We start from the raw sequence: 17482 nt of genomic DNA on the forward strand, positions 1-17482 counted from the left end.
TATTTGTTCCAAAGTTTCCAATGGAACTTCAGAAACTGATTACTAGGGGTGTGCACAGACCCCCCGCTCCGCTTCACTTGCAGATCCGCCATTTTCCGGATCGGGCCGCTCCGCCCCGCCCCTGCTCCGCCCACTTCCGCTCCGCTCCGCCCATGATCCATGGGAACATTTCATACCACTAGAAGGGAAATAAGCAAAATCTTGACATCATCAAGGAGGAGGCTCGGTAACACAAGCCAACCCTTTTGGATTAGCACTTCAGTATCATTCTCTAGAATATTCTTAAAGCCTGACATCAATTGTATTCTCATTTATTGAAAAGCTGGAATTAGAATCTTCTTCTGAAACCCACAATCACTAGATTCTGGGATGGAGAAGTGAAAGGGTTCACTGATATGTATAGGGGAGGGGGCTGCTTACCTTAGCAGCTAACCCTTTTGCAGCAAACGGTTAATAAGGGTGTTTGAACCATAGTTATGTAGCCACCATTAGGGGTGTGCACAGACCCCCCGCTCCGCTTCACTTGCAGATCCGCCATTTTCAGGATCGGGCCGCTCCGCCCTGCCCCCGCTCCGCCCACTTCCGCTCCGCTCCGCCCAGAGCTCCGGATCCGGATCCGGAGCTCCGTTTCCCCCCCCATAGGCTTGCATTGAAAGCTAAAAAATTATACAACTTTTTTTCTGTTCAAGTTAGAAACCTCATGTTTGGCACCATGACACCTCATGGGGATATACACACGCATGCCAAGTTTCAAAGCAATCCCATCATCCCCTGATTTTTGGCAAATTTTTGAAAATCGGGCACCCCACACACACCATCCCTGCGAGGTGGGCAGGGGAGGAGGGAGGGAAGGCAGGCAGGCATGCAGCTGGCATTTCTGGGGGCATAAGGAAGTGAGCCAAGGATAAGCCAGTAATGCATATAAAATGGAATAAATCAATCAATAAACAAAGGAGGGGTGGAATTAAAAGCAGCAGTGTTGCTCAATAAACAACAAGAAGAACTTTTTTTAAAAGGCTATATCTGTCTTTTACCAGCAATAGGGGGACGTGCCCGGGGGAGGGGGAAGTAGCTGCCAGTTCAAGACACTGACAGCCACAGCTCTGAGAAGAAGTAAAACGCTCACTTCGACTCAGAACAGGCATTGCTCCACCACTGAAAAGTGACCATTCACTTCAACTCATGATAGGCATTGCTCCACCGTTTTACTCTCTTTGGAAGGCTCTAATGGCCTTCCAGTGCAGGAGAGAGTGGGGGCACGTCCACGATGAGATGCCCTAGGGGAGCTCATCCCCTTGCACCACATCGATTCTGTTGTTCCCCAAGGTTAGGGTGGGGAGCAGTGCTGTGTTTCTATCTCTTATTCTTGGCTTAGTATATGATTTCAGGTTGTGTTTGTGCATTTGGTGGGGCTACTGTGTTAAAAAACACGGGGAAAAGCCCGTTCAGATGAAGAAAGAGAAGTTTCCCAGAATCCCAAGTTACCTGTTTTGCCTATGCCCTCCTCCAACTTTGGGATCATCATGACCGGGAGCTGACTCTGCCCCTCAGCCCTTTGAAAAAGGTATTTTTCCCGCCGATTTTTTAAAAACGTCTAGCCCGCGACCCGTACGATGCAGAAAGTTGAGAGTGGTCTCAAAATGACCCCCATCCACGACTCTCTGTGCACAAGAATTTTCAGAACGATAGCTTAAACCCCCCCCCAGTTATCCCCGATTCTTTCCCTCAATGCAATCCTATGGGCGAAAAGCCAAAAACGCAGTTTGAGCCGTGCGGTTGACCCGATTTTCACAAAAATATAGCCCGTGACCCGTACGATGCAGAAAGTTGAGAGTGGTCTCAAAATGACCCCCATCCACGACTCTCTGTGCACAAGAATTTCCAGAACGATAGCTTAACCCCCTCCCAGTTATCCCCGATTCTTTCCCTCAATGCAATCCTATGGGCGAAAAGCCGAAAACGCAGTTTGAGCCGCGCGGTTGACCCGATTTTCACAAAAATATAGCCCGCGACCCGTACGATGCAGAAAGTTGAGAGTGGTCTCAAAATGACCCCCATCCACGACTCTCTGTGCACAAGAATTTCCAGAACGATAGCTTAAACCCCCCCCCAGTTATCCCCGATTCTTTCCCTCAATGCAATCCTATGGGCGAAAAGCCGAAAATGCAGTTTGAGCCGCGCGGTTGACCCGATTTTCACAAAAATATAGCCCGCGACCCAGACAACGCAGAAAGTTGAGAGTGGTCTCAAAATGACCCCCATCCACGACTCTCTGTGCACAAGAATTTCCAGAACGATAGCTTCAAAAACAACGTAGTTATGCGCGATTATTTGCCGCAATGCAATCCTATGGCGAAATGTTTTCAAGATGGCGACCGGAGCGCTCCGCCTGAACTCGGAGCTCCGAAAAATGGGCGCTTCTCTTCGCCTTGCTTCTAGGGGGTCCGCGGTCCGCTCCTACTCCGCCTCTGGGTAAGGCGGAGCAGGCCAATCCGCTACTGCTTCTACGCTCCTAATCGGAGCGGAGCACATCCCTACTGATTACCTAAATCGTCAACCCATTTTCTTTTCCCTCTTTCCTTAAAAAATACATTATGCAACTTTAATTCTATATTACTTCAGCTTTTTTCCTCCATCCAATCTAAATCACCTACACCTAAAATTGCTTCAACAATATGTCTTAACCTATTTGCTACATAGTAAGAATTAATGTTTGGGAGTCCCAGTCCTCCCTTTCTTTGGCTTAAATACCATTTACTTTTATTAATCCTTGATTTCTTATCTGCATTACAATAATTATTTATAATATTCTGCCAACTTTTTAACTCTAAATCTGAGATTCTTATTGGTAGCATCCTAAAAACGAAATTAATCTTATGTAAAATCTTCATCTTTATTAAAGCTATTCTTCCAAACCAAGAAAGGTTCAATCTCTTATATATTTTTAACTTTTCTAATATCTCTTTTTTCAAACCACTTAAATGCTAATTTTCTAAATCTTCTAGATTTTTAGTAATCCTAATTCCCAAATATTTAATTTTTCTTTACTTTTCAAATCTGTAACATTCCCTTCCCACTCCTTTTCTTCCTTTTTAGTATAGTTAAATAACATCAATTCCGATTTTGCCCAATTTATTCTTAACCCCGTAACTTCTTCAAATTCTTTCAACTGCTGTTTAATTCTTTCCATCTTGTCTATAGGATCTTTAATAGTTATCAAAGTATCATCTGCAAACATATTCAATTTTATTTTATTACTGCTACCTATCCCCTCTATCTCCCCATCCTCTCTTATTACATTTGCCAATAATTCCATAACCAATACAAACAGGACAGGCGAGAGTGGGCAACCTTGTCTTGTCCCTCTGGCTAGTCGTATCTTGTCCATAACTCCATTATTTACTACCACTACGGCTGTATTTTGGGAGTATAAGTGCTCTATTATTACTTTAAATTTGTTTCCAAATCCCATTTTATTTAGAACCATCTTTAGCACTTGCCAACTCACAGAATCAAAAGCCTTAAAAATATCTAACGCTAAGATACCTGCTTTAATCTTTGACTTTCTTATCCCCTGAATTACATTCAGAACTCTACCTACTAAAGTGTGCATCTGTCTTCCTGCTATAAAACCACATTGGTCTTCCCCTACATACTTAGCTATAAATTTGTTTAATCTTTTAGCCAAAATAGTTGGGAAAAAAATTGCATCTTGATTTATTAACGAAATCGGTCTATATGAATCAGGGAGAGCCAAATCGTTATCCGGCTTCGGAATTAAAATTATTATAAAATGCTCCCATGATTCTGGAATCTTCTCCCCTTCCAATATAGCATTATATAATTTCAGTAACTTTGGCACTATTAATGGTTTAATTTTTTTTATAAAGCTCTGGTCCTAGCCCATCAGCCCCAGGTGATTTCCCTACTTTCAACTGGTCTATAACCTCCTCTATTTCACTTTGCAATATAATTTTATCCATTATTTCCTTATGCTCTTGTTCTAATCCCTTCTTCAAGAATTTATCCACATACATTTCCATCCTCATCTTTTGGGTATCTTTTTCCTTATATAAATCTTCAAAAAATTCCAGAAAAATTGTTATTTTGTCCTTCATCATGTGACAATAATTACCTTGCTTATTTTTTACTGATCCTATCCCATTTTTATCTTTTTCCTTTTGTGTGAGCTTAGCAAGCATTTTCGTACTCTTATTACTATTTTGAAAATATTCCCTTTTCATATAAATTAAATTCCTCTGAACTTCTCCTAAATTTATATTTTCTAACTCCTTTTTCTTTGCCTGTAATTCTATTAACTCATGTTTATTTTTTGTTTGCCAATATTCTTTTCCCAACTTTATTATCTCTTTCTCTAAATTAACCTGCAATACATCCTGTTGTCTTTTTAGTAGGGGTGTGATCCGCTCCGATTAGGAGCGTAGAAGCAGTAGCGGATTGGCCTGCTCCGCCTTACCCAGAGGCGGAGTAGGAGCGGACCGTGGACCCCTAGAAGCAAGGCGAAGAGAAGCGTCCATTTTTCAGAGCTCCTAGTTCAGGCGGAGCGCTCCGGTTGCCATCTTGAAAACATTTCGCCATAGGATTGCATTGCGACAAATAATCGCGCATAACTACGTTCTTTTTGAAGCTATCGTTCTGGAAATTCTTGTGCTCAGAGAGTCGTGGATGGGGGTCATTTTGAGACCACTCTCACCTCTCTGCGTCGTGTGGGTCGCGTGCTATATTTTTTTGAAAATCGGGTCAACCGCGCGGCTCAAACGGTGTTTTCGGCTTTTCGCCCATAGGATTGCATTGCGGAAAAGAATCGGGGATAAATGGGGGGGGTTTAAGCTATCGTTCTGAAAATTCTTGTGCACAGAGAGTCGTGGATGGGGGTCATTTTGAGACTACTCTCAACTTTCTGCGTGCTGTGGTTCACGTGCAATATTTTTTTAAAAATCGGGGTTTGGGTTTTTTTTGGTTTTTTTGGAAGCGATGACAGGCACATTCAACTCCCAATCCTGATGAGAATTGATCTCCTCAGAAAGCATCCTCCTCCAATCTCAGCGTTGGAGGGGGGACTAAGGCAGACCCACCCTGAGAACTTTCTGTTTTGTGTCTCTTTGTGGGTTGGCATTCGTGGAGGGAAGACTTAGTTAGTTAGTGCTCCTGCTTTGGACTTTGGAGATAGATTAGGATAGATTTAGTTTGGCGTGTGTGTGTGTGTTTGTTTGCTTCTTTCTGACTTATAGCTTAGTTTGCCCTGTGTTTTTCCCTTACTTTGATTTAATATAAACTTTATTTTTAAATTTTGGAGTGTGTGTTTGGTGGGTTGGGTTGGTTGCCCCCCCTGACTGTTCTGCTTTTGTGAAAGCTTTCTTTTGAAAGCATACACACACTTCTTGTCCCATTTCCCTACATTTATTAGTAATATTCTTAAACATATTTTATTATATTCTTTTACATAGTCTTAGTAGTATTCTCATACATATTATTATTAGTATTAATATTTTATTCTTCTTATACATATTAGTAGTAGTGTTTGGTTGGTTCTTTCCCCCCCTCCCCTCTCTTAAATCTTGATTGTGTTTCCTTCTATCTTCTATATACCAAAAAATACCAAAAAAAAAATTATTCTCTTTTTCTTCTCTGTGTAACTTGGACTGAGTGGGCTGCTTTTGTGAAGTGCAACAGGCAGCCACAGACTGAGCATTTTGGGGAAAGCATACACACACTTCTTGTCTCATTTCCCTACATTTATTAGTAATATTCTTAAACATATTATTATATTCTTTTAGATATTCTTAGTAGTATATATATATTAGTATATTCTCATACATATTATTAGTAGTATAATATTTTATTCTTCTTATACAGCATACAAACTTCTTATCCCATTTCCCTACATTTAAACATATTATATTCTTCTTATACATATTCTTAGTAGTACCTTATACATATTATTAGTAGTATTAATATTTTATTAGTCATCATGAAAAGAGGGAGCAGGCGTGCTGAAAGCAGCAAGGCTCAGGCTGGCAGCAGTAAGCAGGCTGCCTCTCCTCCTGTGAAAATCAAACGGGCAACTCCTTGGCTGACTGCTCCAAAACAGAAGCAGGACATGCAGCAGGCAGATCCACTCTCTTCTGCAACTTGTGCCCGGCGTTCTCTTTTTGAGGGTGGGAATGGGAAAAGTGCCCCTTTACAAGAGGCAGGTGGCATTAGAGGAGGAGGAGTATCCCCAACACCTTCATTATCCTTTCAGCCCACGAGCCCGCTGATGGACCTAGATGAGGTGGAGGGGGAGGAGGAGGAGGCAGTGGGCTTCCAGGATGTGGGGGCTGAGGAGGAGGAGCAGCAGCAGCAGGCCGAGGCTCTCTCCCCAGTCTTATCCCACACCCCTGTTTCTGTGGCAACACCAGAGAGCTCAGGCGGGCAATTGGTGGTGTCACCACGGAAACGAAAGACAAGCATCGTGTGGGACCACTTTGAGTTGGGAGCGGATCCCCGCTTTGCTGTCTGTCGCCACTGCAAACTCACCCTAAGCAGGGGTTCATCGACAGGGCATTATGGAACCAGCAGCATGAAGATGCATCTTCATAGGCAGCACCAGGCGATCTTGCTGGGGAATGAGGCGGGCAAGGCGACTGGATCCAGGGGAAAGCCGAAGGCTGCTGCTGGCACTGCCACTCTAAGCTCTCCATCTCCCATCCCCACAAGGGTTAGGCAGGCAACCCTGCAGGACATGGGGTGGGGGAAGTATTGACCCACAAGATGGCGTTTTCCAATGCCCACCCAGGGTGCTACTGTGTTGGGGCATCTGCCGGGACTGACTCCTCCCCAATACTAGATCTATGACATGTCACTCTGCCTGCCCCTCTGCTAGCCTGTCCTCCTCGGTGACCGACTCGCTGGGATGGTTTGTGTTTGCAGTGCGTGACTAACTGCAATGCTGGCTTAGAAACCAGCCATCACTTCCTTGTGCCCCCAGAAATGCCCGCAGCCTGCCTGCCTGCCTGCCCACCTGCCCGCCTGCCCGCCTCCCCCGGGGTGCTGCTGTGGTGGGGCATCTGCCAGGACTGACTCCTCGCCTGCTCTGCCTGCCTCTCTGCCCGCCTGGTGCCTGGGAGATGGGCTTCCTGCGCTCACTTAGACTTTATCAAGTTCAATAATCCCTTTTTCAAATATGCAAGAAGATTTAGGGTTATCTCGTGGCATGTTGGGATTTCCTTGGAACTGGCCCCATTGAGCTGTCTGCAATTGCAACTTTAAATCCCTGACATACTGGAGTGCCCGATTTTCAAAAATTCCCCAAAAATCAGGGGATGATGGGATTGCCTTGAAACTTGGTGTCCATGGGGACACATGGGTAAGCTGTCATGGGACCAAAGGATAGGTTTCTAACATGCAAATTGATGTAGTTGTAGAATACGACTTGATTTGGGGTGAGTTAAAAAGTTTAAGCCGCACCAAAAATCAGGGGATGATGGGATTGCCTTGAGTGTGGGCGTCCCTGTGGACACATGGATAAGCTGTCCTGGTGCCGAGTTTGAGGTTTCTAACATGCAAATTGACGGAGCTATCCCAAGGGGTGTGAATGGGGTGCCCGATTTTCAAAAATTCCCCAAAAATCAGGGGATGATGGGATTGGCTTGAAACTTGGCATCCATGTGGACACGTGGATAAGCTATCCTGTTGCCGACTTTGAGGTTTCTATCATGCAAATTGATGTAGTTGTAGAATGGGACAATTTGGGGTGAGTTAAGCCGCGCCAAAAATCAGGGGATGATGGGACTGCCTTGAGTCTAGCCGTCCATGTGGACACATGGATAAGCTGCCCTGGTGCCGAGTTTGAGGTTTCTAACATGCAAATTGACGGAGCTATCCCAAGGGGTGTGAATGGGGTGCCTGATTTTCAAAAATTCCCCAAAAATCAGGGGATAATGGGATTGGCTTGAAACTTGGTGTCCATGTGGACACATGGATAAGCTATCATGGTGCCGAGTTTGAGGTTTCTAATGTGCAAATTGACGGAGCTATCGAAAGGGGTGTGATGGGTGGTGCGTTAGAGGTTAGAGCTGCGTCAAAAATCAGGGGATGATGGGACTGCCTTGAGTCTGGGCGTCCTTGTGGACACATGGATAAGCTGCCCTGGTGCCGAGTTTGAGGTTTCTAACATGCAAATTGACGGAGCTATCCCAAGGGGTGTGAATGGGGTGCCCGATTTTCAAAAATTCCCCAAAAATCAGGGGATGATGGGATTGCCTTGAAACTTGCCGTGCGTGTGTATACGCCCATGAGGTGTCATGGTGCCAAACATGAGGTTTCTAACTTGAACCGAAAAAAAGTTGTATACTTTTTTAGCTTTCAATGCAACCCTATGGGGGGGGAAACGGAGCTCCAATCCGGATCCGGAGCTCCGAGCGGAGCGGAGCGGAAGTGGGCGAAGCGGGGGCGGGGCGGAGCGGCCCGCTCCGAAAAATGGTGGATCTGCAAGTGAAGCGGAGCGGGGGGTCCGTGCACACCCCTACTTTTTAGGTTGCACGTTTCCCTGATACAAATCCCCCTAATCACAGCCTTCATGGTGTCCCAAACCACTGCTGTCCTTGTTCCTCCTTTTTCATTTATTTCCCAGGTTTCTGAGAATTCCTCTTGCATTTTTTCAATCACTTTACAATATTTAAATATCTTGGTATTCAATCTCCACCTTAACGCTTCTTTGTAGTCCTTACTAACTGTAAAATCTAAACTTACCAATGCATGATCAGTTACTCTAATTACCCCTAATTCCGTTCTGCATAACTTAGTTACAAACTCTCTGGAGACAAAAATATGATCTATCCTAGAATATGTATGATGAACTGGAGAGTAAAAAGTGAATCCAGGCTCCGCCCCTCTAAGAACTCTCCAACAATCAACAAGATCTTTTTCTTTAATTAATTTATTTAAAATAGTAACGTTATTTCTCTTTTCTACCTTAGTGGGGTTTGACCTGTCTGCTCTATTATCCATTACCATATTAAAATCTCCCGCCAAGATAACATATCCCTCCTTAAATTCTTCTATCTCTCTGAGTACCTCTTCATAAAATTCTCTTTGTTTATTATTTGGTGCACAAACATTAATCAAAGTATACATTTTCCCTTCAATTTGACCTTTAATCAAGAGATACCTCCCATTACCATCCTTTTTAATATTCTCCAGCATAAATCAACTTCTTTTTGAAATTAAAATAGCCACTCCATTTTTTTAAGTCCCCAACAACTTTTCATAATAAACTGACCATTTCAAGTGAATTATATTTGTGTCCTTGCTACATTGATGCATTTCTTGCAGAAAGATAATATCAGAACCATCTCTATTTAACAATTGTTCAATTCTCCTCCTTTTCACGAATGCCCCCAGACCCTTAACATTAAGCTTTGAGATTCTTATCTTCTTATCCATAGTCAATTCTTTGGTCTACTTTCTGATCCCTTGTGTGTTGAGAATCTAATTTATATACATAAAAACATAAAAACCCATACATACCCTTCCCTCCCACCCCACTTCCCAACTCCCTCCCCCCTCCCTCCCATTTCTTCCCCCCCCCCATTGCTTCCCTGGGAGTCTAACACTCCGGCCATAATTATTAACCCTTGGGGGGGAAGGTGAGCCAGGAACACAGGAACAGTAAGGCTTCTAATATAATTATTAGGGATGTGCTCCGCTCCGATTAGGAGCGTAGAAGCAGTAGCGGATTGGCCTGCTCCGCCTTACCCAGAGGCGGAGTAGGAGCGGACCGCGGACCCCCTAGAAGCAAGGCGAAGAGAAGCGACCATTTTTCGGAGCTCCGAGTTCAGGCGGAGCGCTCCGGTCGCCATCTTGAAAACATTTCGCCATAGGATTGCATTGCGGCAAATAATCGCGCATAACTACGTTGTTTTTGAAGCTATCGTTCTGGAAATTCTTGTGCACAGAGAGTCGTGGATGGGGGTCATTTTGAGACCACTCTCACCTCTCTGCGTGCTGTGGTTCACGTGCAATATTTTTTTAAAAATCGGGGCAACCGCGGGGCTCAAACTGCGTTTCGGCTTTTCGCCCATAGGATTGCATTGAGGGAAAGAATCGGGGATAACTGGGGGGGGGTTTAAGCTATCGTTCTGAAAATTCTTGTGCACAGAGAGTCGTGGATGGGGGTCATTTTGAGACCACTCTCAACTTTCTGCGTGCTGTGGTTCACGTGCAATATTTTTTTAAAAATAGGGTCAACCGCGGGGCTCCGTTTCGGCTTTTCGCCCATAGGATTGCATTGAGGGAAAGAATCGGGGATAACTGGGGGGGGGTTTAAGCTATCGTTCTGAAAATTCTTGTGCACAGAGAGTCGTGGATGGGGGTCATTTTGAGACCACTCTCAACTTTCTGCGTGCTGTGGTTCACGTGCAATATTTTTTTAAAAATCGGGGTTTGGGTTTTTTTTATTTTTTTATTTTTATTTTTTTGGAAGCGATGACAGGCACATTCAACTCCCAATCCTGATGAGAATTCATCTCCTCAGAAAGCATCCTCCTCCAATCCCAGCGTTGGAGGGGGGACTAAGGCAGACCCACCCTGAGAACTTTCTGTTTTGTGTCTCTTTGTGGGTTGGCGTTCGTGGAGGGAACACTTACTTAGCTAGTGCTCCTGCTTTGGAGATAGATTAATTTAATATAGGTTTAGTTTGGCGCGTGTGTGTGTTTGTTTGCTTCTTTCTGACTTGTAGCTTAGTTTGCCCTGTGTTTTCCCCTTACTTTGATTTAATATAAACTTTATTTTTGAATTTTGGAGTGTGTGGTTGGGTTGGTTGGGTTGGTTGCCCCCCCCCCTTCCCTGTATTAAAGCCTGACTGTTCTGCTTTTGTGAAAGCTTTCTTTTGAAAGCATACACACAGTTTTTGTCCCATTTCCCTACATTTATATTCTTAAACATATTTTATTATATTCTTTCACATAGTCCATTAGTATATATTCTCATACATATTATATTAGTATTCATATTTTGTTCTTCTTATAGTAGTGGTTGGTTCTTTTCCCCCCTCCCCTCTCTTAAATCCTGATTGTGTTTCCTTCTATCTTCTATATACCAAATATACCAAAAAAATTGGATTCTCTTTTTCTTCTCTGTGTAACTTCGACGGAGTGGGCTGCTTTTGTCAAGTTCAACAGGCAGCCACAGATTGAGCATTTTGGGGAAAGCATACGCACACCATTTCCCTATTCTTAAACATATTATTATTATATTCTTTGACATAGTCTTAGTAGTCTATTAGTATACATTCTCATACATATTATAGTAGTGGTTGGTTCTTTTCCCCCCTCCCCTCTCTTAAATCCTGATTGTGTTTCCTTCTATCTTCTATATACCAAATATACCAAAAAAATTGGATTCTCTTTTTCTTCTCTGTGTAACTTCGACGGAGTGGGCTGCTTTTGTCAAGTTCAACAGGCAGCCACAGATTGAGCATTTTGGGGAAAGCATACGCACACCATTTCCCTATTCTTAAACATATTATATTATATTCTTTGACATAGTCTTAGTAGTCTATTAGTATACATTCTCATACATATTAGTAGTAGTAGTATTCATATTTTGTTCTTGTTATAGTAGTGGTTGTCCCATTTCTTGTCCCATTTCCCTACATTTATTAGTAATATTCTTAAACATATTATTATATTCTTGTAGATATTCTTAGTAGTAGATATATATATATATATTAGTATATTCTCATACATATTAGTAGTAGTATATTTTATTGTTCTTGTCCCATTTCCCTACATTTAAACATATTATATCTTCTTATACATATTCTTAGTAGTACCTTATACATAGTATTAGTAGTATTAATATTTTGTTAGTCATCATGAAAAGAGGAAGCAGGCGTGCTGAAAGCAGCAAGGCTCAGTCTGCCAGCAGTAAGCAGGCTTCCTCTCCTCCTGTGAAACTCAAACGGGCAACTCCTTGGCTGACTGCTCCAAAACAGAAGCAGGACAAGCAGCAGGCAGAGCCACTCTCTTCTGCAACTTGTGCCCGGCGTTCTCTTTTTGAGGGTGGGAATGGGAAAAGTGCCCGTTTGCAAGAGGCACGTGGCAGCAGTGCCATTAGAGGAGGAGGAGTATCCCCAACTCCTTCATTCTCCTTTCAGCCCACGAGCCCGATGATGGACCTAGACGAGGTCCTCAGCACAGTGGAGGGGGGGGAGGAGGAGGAGGAGGCGGTGGGCCTCCAGGATGTGGGGGCTGAGGAGGAGCAGCAGCAGGCCGAGGCTCTCTCCCCAGTCTCATCCCACACCCCTGTTTCTGTGGCAACACCAGAGAGCTCAGGCGGGCAATTGGTGGTGTCACCACGGAAACGAAAGACAAGCATCGTGTGGGACCACTTTGAGTTGGGAGCGGATCCCCGCTTTGCTGTCTGTCGCCACTGCAAACTCAGCCTAAGCAGGGGTTCATCGACAGGGCATTATGGAACCAGCAGCATGAAGATGCATCTTAAGAGGCAGCACCAGTCGGTCTTGCTGGGGAAAGAGGCGGGCAAGGCGACTGGTTCCAGGGGAAAGCCGAAGGCGGCGGCTGCTGCTGCTGCTGCTGCTGCTGCTGCTGCTGGCACTTCCAGTCTCAGCTCTCCATCTCCCATCCCCACAAGGGTTAGGCAGGCAACCCTGCCGGAAATGGGGTGGGGGAAGTATGGAACCACAAGATGGCGTTTTCCAACGCCCTCCCAGATCACCACGTCAATCGGTGAGATGGTGGCGTTGGACGACCAGCCATTCAGCCTCGTCGACAACGCAGGCTTCAAGAGGCTGATGGCGCTTGTGGTGCCATACTACAAGCTGCCGTGTCGCACCACCCTGAGCAGGCGGGTGGTGCCTTCCCTGTACCGTTCCTGCAGGGAGTTAGTGCTGGGTCGTCTGTGCCAGGCAGAGGCACGGATGGTGCACTTCACCTCGGACATTTGGTCCAGCGAGGGCGGAGTGCACGCTTACCTGTCCCTGACGGCACACTGGTGGGCAGCCGTGGGGCAGGAAGGATCCAGCACTACAGGGACTGGCAAGGAGGGCTACTGCTGGGCCCTCCTCCACACGCAAGTGATGGACCAGTCCCACACGGCAGGGGAGATTACGGAGGCCATGAACCGCATGGTGGATGGGTGGCTAGCTGGGCAGAAGGTCACCCGCGGTTACATGGTCACGGACGGGGGAGCCAACATGGTGAAGGCGGTGCGCGACGGCGGATTCGAGGGCGTCCGCTGCATCGCGCACGTCTTGAACCTGGTGGTGAGGGATGGCCTTGGGATGGGCAGCAGCAAGCCCAACCTCGGTCCCCTGTCCGGGATCCGTAACCTCCTGGAGAGCTGCAGAAAGGTGGCAGGCCATTTCCACCACAGCGTCAAGGGCAGTCGCTTGCTGCGGGAGAAGCAGGAGGAGTTGAATCTCCCGCAGCACAGGCTAGTGCAGGATGTGGTGACACGCTGGAACTCCACCTACCTGATGCTGGAGCGGATGGTGGAGCAACAGCGTGCCATCCACGACTTGTTCAGGGTCAGGGACATGGGCGTCCACCACCTGGGCAAGCAGCAGTGGGACGCCATGTCCCAGCTGGTGGCGGTCCTCAAGCCGTTCCTGAACGCCACCGAGACCCTGAGCAAAAGCTCTGCCCTCCTCAGCCAGGTGATCCCTGTATGCAGGCATCTCCAGAAACAGATGGGCGACTTTCTGGAGTACAGGGATCCCGTCACCGGCAGGCGCTTCGAGCCCGAGGTCCGCGAAGCGGTGACTAGGCTGAGGGACGGCGTGACGCGGAGGCTGGAGCCCATCCAAACCGACAGGGTCCACATGTTGGCAGCCATGTGCGACCCTCGTGTGAAGGATGGGCTTTGTGGGCCAAATAGCAGGCAGCACTGGGTGGAAACGCTGGTGGGCGAAGTGCGGGCGGCATGGGCCAAGAGGGTGGGGCAGAGTGAGGCAGAGGAGCAGGCCACCCCTCCCCGCAGCAGCACCAGCAGCACCAGCAGCAGCCTCACCTGCATCCCTCCCAGCAGCAGCACAGGCGAGGGGTATTGGGAAGAGGCTCTGCACACCGTGTTTGGGCAGAGACCCTCCCCAGCCACCAGCCAGGATGACGCTGCAACCACCGTGCAGCGTTACCTGTCAGAGCCCATCGAGGACTCCTCCATGGACCCCCTGGCCTACTGGTCATCCCGTTTTCAGATTTGGCCGGACCTGGCGCGGGTGGCCATGGATCGACTCAGCTGCCCACCCACCAGTGTTCCAAGCGAGAGGGTGTTCTCTATGGCGGGCGACATAGTGACCCCTCACCGCTCTCGCTTGGAGCCGGACTTGGTGGAGCAGCTGGTCTTTCTGAAGGGCAATCTCCCCCTGCTGGGATACCCCACCCTCAAGCCCTCGTGGGAGTGACAGGCAGGCTCCCTTTAATTCCACCCCTCCTTGGGTTGGCAGGCACACTACAGTTCAGGCAGGCTGGTTTTTTCTCTGTAGGCACTAGGCAGAGTTTGTCACCGTGCGTGTGTGTGACTGACTGTGAGGGCAAAGCACCGCACTTGAGTTCATTTCATTTCTGTGGCGTCCGGTACAGCTTAGTCAACTCATCCGGATAGTTTTCCACCCAGTTCCAAAAGACTCCATTTATTTATTTATTTATTTATTTATTTATTTAATTAATTACATTTATATACCGCCCCACAGCCAAAGCTCTCTGGGCGGTTTACAACCGTTTGTCCATGATTGACTGCACGTTTAGGTGAGGTGCAAGCAGGGGGCAAGGCAATGCCTGGCACCACCACCACCACTAGCCAGGCTGCCTCTCTCCAGCAGTCCACGGGTCGCCCTTTGGAGTGCCCTGGGAGTGGAAGACGTACTCCCTGATCCAGAAGTATGGTTTTTTGAGAAGCAAACAGGCGAGTCCTCGCCTTTGAGAAGCAACCTTTCACTTGAACTCATGGAAGTCATTGACTTCAGCACAGCCACTACATAGAGGCTGTGGACCTCTGGGTGACTCCATCAGTGTGCTGATTTTGAGAAGCAACCTTTCACTGAAACTCATTCACTTCCCCAATTGAGGGTGAGGGAGGTTACACTCCAGCAGTCCACGGGTCGCCCTTTAGATAGCTCGGGGATCAAATGGAGTCCTTGATCTGTGTGCTGATTTTGAGAAGCAACCTTTCACTGAAACTCATTCACTTCCCCAATTGCGGCTGGTACTCCAACAGTCCACCGAACGCCCATAGCACAGCCACTTAGTGCATAGGGACAGTTTAAGTTTCCTCCTGAGAAGTGAGCACTCACTTCAACTCATGACAGCCATTGACTTCACCACAGCCACTACTGCGGATGCTGTGGTCCTCCAGGATGTGGGGATAAGTAGCAGTCGCTGGTCGAGCTTCTCTCCCCAGTCTCATATGGAGCAATTTTGAGCTCTCACTTCGACTTCAAGTTCAGACACTTGAGCACAGCCCCTACGGTGGAGGCACAGCTGGCCGTGCCTCTCTCCCCAACCACTGACTGCACAGGGACAGTTTAAGTTTCCTCCTGAGAAGTGAGCACTCACTTCAACTCATGACAGCCATTGACTTCACCACAGCCACTACTGTGGATGCTGTGGTCCTCCAGGATGTGGGGATAAGTAGCAGTCGCTGGTCGAGCTTCTCTCCCCGGTCTCGTCCCACCCCTCTTCCGCTGTAACCCTGTCTTTGAGAAGCAAGCTGTCACTTCAACTCATGGACTTCCCCTATGTGCGGGTGGTACTCCAGTAGTCGACCGATCGCCCATAGCACAGCCACTTAGTGCGTAGGGACAGTTTAAGTTTCCTCCTGAGAAGCAAGCTGTCACTTCAACTCATGGACTTCCCCTATGTGCGGGTGGTACTCCAGGTGTCCACCGATCGCCCATACCACAGCCACTTTGTGTGTACGGACAGTTTAATTTTCCTGAGAAGTGAGCACTCACTTCAACTCATGGACTTCCCCAATTGCGGCTGGTACTCCAACAGTCCACCGAACGCCCATATCACAGCCACTTAGTGCATAGGGACAGTTTAAGTTTCCTCCTGAGAAGTGAGCTTTCACTTCGACTCATGACAGCCATTGACTTCACCACAGCCACTTCTCGGTGGATGCTTTGTTCCACCAGGATGTGGGTGAGGAGGATTAGTTGCAGCAGCTGGCCGAGCGTCTCTCCCCAGTCTCGCAATTCAAGTTATCTGAGAAGTGAGCTTTCACTTCGACTCATGGACTTCCCCTATGTGTGGGAGGTACTCCAGCAGTCGACCGATCGCCCATAGAACAGCCACTTAGTGTGTACGGACAGTTTAATTTTCCTGAGAAGTGAGCACTCACTTCAACTCATGAAACTCATGAAAGCCATAGACTTCCGATGCAACCTCTCTCTCCTCAGTCTCATCCTCTTCCTCTTCCCCTTCTGCTGTAACCCGTCTTTGAGAAGCAAGCTTTCACTTAAACTCATCATTCACTTCCCCAACTGAGGGAGGTAAAGTCCAGCAGTCCACGGGTCGCCCTTTGGAGTGCCCTGGGAGTGGAAGACGTACTCCCTGATCCCGAAGTATGGTTTTGAGAAGTAAGCTGTCACTTGAACTCATGAGCCTCTGTGCAAAAGCTGTCCTTGTGTGTGTGGTTGTGAGTGTTACTGCAGCTGCCTGTCTCGCTGCGAAAATGAAACAGGCAAGTCCTCGCCTTTGAGAAGCAACCTTTCACTTAAACTCATGGAAGTCATTGACTTCAGCACAGCCACTACGTAGAGGCTGTGGACCTCTGGGTGACCCGATCAGTGTGCTGATTTTGAGAAGCAACCTTTCACTGAAACTCATTCACTTCCCCAATTGCGGCTGGTACTCCAGTAGTCCACCGAACTCCCATAGCACAGCCACTTAGTGCATAGGGACAGTTTAAGTTTCCTCCTGAGAAGTGAGCACTCACTTCAACTCATGACAGCCATTGACTTCACCACAGCCACTACTGCGGATGCTGTGGTCCTCCAGGATGTGGGTGAGGATTAGTCGCAGCAGCTGGTCGAGCTCCTCTCCCTGGTCTCATATGGAGCAATTTTGAGCTCTCACTTCGACTCCAAGTTCAGACACTTGAGCACAGCCCCTACGGTGGAGGCACAGCTGGCCGTGCCTCTCTCCCCAACCACTGACTGCACAGGGACAGTTTAAGTTTCCTCCTGAGAAGTGAGCACTCACTTCGACTCATGACAGCCGTTGACTTCACCACAGCCACTTTGTGTGGGATGCTGTGGTCCTCCAGGATGTGGGGATTAGTAGTAGCCACTGGTCGAGCTTCTCTCCCCGGTCTCGTCCCACCCCTCTTCCGCTGTAACCCTATCTTTGAGAAGCAAGCTGTCACTTCAACTCATGGACTTCCCCTATGTGCGGGTGGTACTCCAGTAGTCGACCGATCGCCCATAGCACAGCCACTTAGTGCGTAGGGACAGTTT

This window comes from Elgaria multicarinata, chromosome 8, assembly GCF_023053635.1.
Source record: "Elgaria multicarinata webbii isolate HBS135686 ecotype San Diego chromosome 8, rElgMul1.1.pri, whole genome shotgun sequence".
NCBI classification, from domain to species: Eukaryota; Metazoa; Chordata; class Lepidosauria; order Squamata; family Anguidae; genus Elgaria; species Elgaria multicarinata.